The sequence below is a fragment of the Diuraphis noxia genome, unplaced genomic scaffold (assembly GCF_037042655.1).
Source record: "Diuraphis noxia isolate RWA-SAM2 unplaced genomic scaffold, SU_Dnox_SAM2 contig0002, whole genome shotgun sequence".
Lineage (NCBI taxonomy): Eukaryota > Metazoa > Arthropoda > Insecta > Hemiptera > Aphididae > Diuraphis > Diuraphis noxia.
Genome location: NW_028301712.1, coordinates 29958964 through 29964963, shown reverse-complemented (window position 1 = coordinate 29964963; position 6000 = coordinate 29958964).

Sequence of the window (6000 nt, the reverse complement as noted above, 5' to 3'; positions counted from 1 at the left end):
AAGTTGAAAATCTAAATGCTATTTTGACAACTTATTGTGAACGCAGACACAAAAAAAAACACATCATTGTAAAATCAATACATTCATCGCTCCGCTCAGAATCTAAAATATCGATGTCTATATACTCTATAGTCTATATCGGAATGATAGTAATAATATTATTATAGTCACGCGTGTGCCATTCGCCACGCTACGGTTTTAATTGTTTGTTATGATTGTTATTTGTTTTTTGCCTCTATGTTTGATATTCGTTTTACTTTTCCTAATATTATTCAACGCGTATACATGTCGTAGTAAATTGTATAATAATGTCGCATAAACGTTTAAATAATATGCATAGCTAATTCATAAGTGACTATCGATTGTCGTATCGATATATATGTGTGTGTGTGTAATTAATATATAATATATATAATACGACATAAATTGAGATGCATGGAGACCTAATGCATGCATATAATAGAGAAGAGTGGAAGAATTTGGGAGTAAAGGGCCTAAATTGCTAAAAAAATAAAAATAAAAATAATAAGACATAAATTATAAATCGAGTCAGGCATACTTAGAAATTTTCATCGGAGGGAGTTCTCAAATTTCAGGAAAATTTAAAAATACTTTCAGTATTCTATGTATAATAATTTATTACCTTTCCCTATAAATACTATATCTCATAAATCCAGATTACACCATTGAATTTTAGGTTCTAATGTTCTAGCATATATTATCAGACACAAGAATTGTATAATACATACTTTTAACAATAAATTATTATTGGAGCTAGTGTAGGTACTTATAATGATTTAACTATACATTATTTTGAATACATTTCAAATATTGCATATACGTTGGTATAATATATATTTATATACATATTACATATACACATATGTAATATGTTTAGGGCCACAAAGGTATTAAATATATATTATTATAAAAATAAATACTTATTTATACTAAATACCTATGCATTTGGTATCTTTTTACCAATAAAAAACTTTTTTATAAATTATAACATAAATAATCAGTTCATTATGAAGTAAAATATACTTGCATGAGGATAATTTAATATTACCCCTCTTCGAAACAAATTTTTAGTTAAAACAATAATAAATTCAAGTATTTACAATTACAAGTTGATTATTGTTTAAGACATATTATATAATTATCAAATAAATATAATTTCGAATTAGGCTATAACTGTATTACCTAACAATACATATTACTACTATATACAGTATAGTGTATATAATATATAGTAATAATAGGGGCGGTATCCATTAGATACCTACTACATGAAAATGTAAATAATACTGTTGAATTTAATTTTTTTTTTTATTACATCTCACTTAAATAATATGATATTTTGACTTACGCTTTTTTTTAATATTGACATGATTTGATAATTTAACACGTACACAGCAATAACTATTCGTTTTCATATGCGTACAGTATATTAATATTACGGAAAACGATATTAAACTGTCCTCTACCGTGGTTAAAAATATACAAACCCAATCATTATTATATTTACTACTTATTTAATGCGTAATGTACTGTTTAGAAAAATTCGAAACGCGTAATAACAAACCACCAGATCGGATTATTCAAATAAATCGCTTATGTATATTTTCGGCTTGAACTCTGTAATACTTATGGACTAACGTATTTGCATAGGTAGTTCCATTATTATATTCCTATGTAAAATTTTGTTTCAAGAAAAAACACATTAGACCCGTGCGACGACCGTGTATTATTATGGACTGTGTATAAATAACAAATAATCGTGTTAGCAGTGTAAAATATGTAAACTTATAACGTGAAATGGTTTTTATATGGAGACGACGAGACGGCCAGACGTTAATAAATTATAACCTTAATTTTATACCAATGTACAGGTATAGATCACTATAGCACACATAACTCCTTAAAAAATAATTTACTACAGTTTTCGTCTGAAAATTTTTACCTAAAATATTACCTAGGTCGACAATCGGTAGACAAAAATAATGAGTCAGTACTAATAATACACTTATTATCATTTTGGAATTCATTCATACATAACTGCAATAACTGAGAAGCCGGTATTGTTTTGAAAACAATAATAATATATACACATAATTTACATAAAAATTTATTGTAATTTTTAATATGGCATCTACATAGGTTGTTGATAATATTATGTATGATGAAGAAAACAATATTTATACAGATCATAAATAATTTTATCGTAAAAAATCTGTTCCGATAGCGAACATCTAGTAAACTATATAGTATTATATTGCAAAGGTCTTGGTCACTTATCAAGGTTAAATAAATTGCTAATATATAAACTATCACAATGGAAACACGTCAAAAATTATTATAAAGTAGAATAATGTGCATTAACAGTAACTATGCCTATAATCATAATAATATATTGTATACAATTTTACTAAATTTCAGCTCAAACCAGTAAATTATTACAAAAACTTCGTGGACAGTGATTTTATTTTATAATGTTTAATGTATTGATCTATTCAAACATACAATTGGTGGTTTTATTTTTTCAACAAATGTCCAAAAACAAATTATACATCTGCAATTCAATAAAAGATTATATTATAACGCTTATCATAAATGAATCTTAAGTCGACCGACCCAGTGGCCCGATAGCAAAAACTATTGGCAACGTAGCATTATGCACTTGGCAGTTTATAAAAGTTGGCAAAGATTGTCGTTCGAAAGGAAGGCCAAGGTCAGCAGAATGCAGCGATAATAATAGTCAAAGTGCACTGTACAAATATAAAAAACAAAACCTATGATCATACAGAGTGCATTATAAGTATACCTATGTAATACCATTATCAACGCGCAGTACGCAAGCTGTTTTTAAGTATTTAGAAAATAAATAAACATTGAAAAATATAATTTCTATTTGTAATAATATATTTAATCGTTTTATAATGAATCCACATTTTGTCACTTACATAGAAAAGCCACAGCAACGTTTATAATATTCAAGTCACATTACTAATTGTAGATATTATCCTAAAATTAAAAATTCTTAGTCAACCATCTTTATAATATAATATTATTATCACCGAGTCTTTATTCGGATTTATAGTTACTATTTATTTACATAAGCTGAATCACGGATGCATTTGGCAGTTATCCTATTGGCACTGCATCGAATTATATTTATAACGTAAAAAACACTATTTAAAATAGATATTATATTGAACAGATCACCTACTATTTTTTTAAAATTATTATTCATCCCATTACCAATTATAATGCACAATATCAAAGTGATTATATATGTATCTATTTTCCCCTAGTTTTTCTAGGTTTTGCTTTGTTATATAACAATACCTTTACTCGAAGTTTAAATTACGTAGTTGCATTATAGGTACCTAATATTATATTGGTATCGATTTAATCACTCATAAATGTGGAATAGATTAATGTTCTGCTGTCCCTCAATATTGACCGTATTAAAAAATAATGATAACGTGTAATCATTAAAATATCACAAATGACAATCGTTTGTATTTCCTCTATGCAGCGGGCCCCCTCCACTCCCTTCCGCTATATTGTATACCTACTCAATTGAATGCATTTTTGTCCTTGACCAAGAACGATTTTTATCAATGCGCATACAAAGCGTTTTGCAGTGTGCATATTCCGTTTCATACGATCTCCTGTGCTCACGCCCCCTCCCATCCCCGTACCTAGTTAACCATACACGGAATGGATCGGCAAACAAGCGGAAAGGGCCTCTATAATAATAATTGCCTCGCAATGCATTTTCAACTGCATTCACTTCCTGGTGCAAATTGACCTTGATATAGTACAATGCTAAAATGCATGTGACGTGGGGGGAGAATCTTAAATTTTTTATCCGGCCGCCCATACGGTTTACAGAACGCTAATCAGCAACTATATTATTATGTAGGACGTAGATATATTAATGCGTATATACTATACATAATATAGGTACATATGCATTTATATGTACATAGATTTAATGCGTCAGGCGTCTATAGAGAATTAATTATTATGTAGATTGTAGATGATGAGTATCAGATATCATCTTAATATGTGTACGGCAAAAATATTAATATGATACGCACTAATATCTATGACACGGCAAATTGTGGTCGGGGTACATTGTCAGCGTGTCTTTCTTTACATCGAATGCATCATATTATTCATATTCATACATTTTTTTGATTAAAAAATGTGCTGCTGAGTAATATTAAACTATAAAAAGCGGTCACAGTGGCGGCTCTGCAAATATATGCATCATAGATAGTTGGGTATAGGTATCTACAGAACATACAAAACGTAATTCATAACAAATGGTTTTTCGTTCATTTGCAAGCACGTGATAAATATACAATAATCAGCTGTTTCTGATTAGTCAGGACTAGGTCAAGGTGACCTTGATATTTGATATATAACATATTATATATAATATTATATGCGTTTGCAGTGCTTGTATGTGCATTACGTACAGTTCAACTGCAGTACATGACGTGTATTTAACCAGCAGTATATAACTAATTACGACATATTATAACATGTTCTTGTATATAATGTTGATATAGAGGTGCATAATGAATTATTGTTTTTTTTTTTTTTTTAGACTTATTATTATTGTTTATTTAATTATTATTAATTAATCGATATATTGATGCGATTCGGATGGAAACAATAATATAGCCATATAGGTATAAAGATGTTAGCAGATGCTTGCAAAAAAAAAATTCAAATATCCTATAGGTACCTATTATACATATAAATGGTACAACTGATAGCTTACCCCGTGTATAATACACAACAACAGAATTACAATTTAATTAATGTTTGATTCTCATACATTCAATACATTATGTATATGAACTGTTTTTATTTGATAAAATATATGTAGCTTGTTTTGAACTCATTGTTCGGTAACGAGTTTTAAATAATATCTGATTCTACCATATACTATAATAAGTCACAATATTATGATATAGTTAAATATATAATAATAATCATTAAATAGCTTGCTGGTATTCATATTATGTAGCAACATCTTCTTGTAGATGTTATAGAACTATTCAACTATATAATATATTAATATGCATACATGTCTGTTGGCGTATCTATGTTTTTAAATCATTATCAAGGTGATACTTAACAATATTTGTTTAAATAATTTATTTATTATTAAACATGGAAATATAACATTAAAAATGTTGAGCTGCGTATTTATAGTTTTATAGATTTTATACATTATTTTTTCTTACAATCTATTTCATTTATATAATCATATCGTTAATATAATATGTATTTCACTGACGTAAAATAATTACTTACAAAGAGCAAATAATTTATTGATTAAAATGTATACAATAAAATGTGTATCACTTATATTATCATGTCTTAATATTCGCATTGTAATAGATAAACATCTAATTTTATCATGATAATATTTTGTCCAATAATACACTTTTTTGACTTTTTAATATCATCATCATATTATAAATTAAAAATGTATTAAACTATTAAGCAAAACTGTAGTTGATTTTTTTAGTTTGTATTAAATGATTTAAATGGTATAAACTGTAATATACTAATATCTAATTTGAATTTGTACTACAAGCTACAACAGAGGTATATATTATTTATTACACACAATTTTGCCGACACCCAATTTGCATTCATTGACAATGAAAAAATGCCACTTAAAAATATAATTTTTTTTTATTGTTTTAATTTTTTATAAATTACGTTATATTTAATTCAAAATTAATTACATACACTTAAAAATTATTTTTTTAAATAAAATAAATAAAATTTTTATAAATCACGAACATTGTTCAAGTCAACTATCAAATATAGTCTATAGCTTATCCTTAAGTGCTTCTGTTTTCTAAATGAAAATGAAATATTATGGTGTCCAAGTATTCCAAAATAGAAATCGTACCATTTTGTAGCCTAAAATTATATTGTATAACGACATTAAAATCTTGGGCA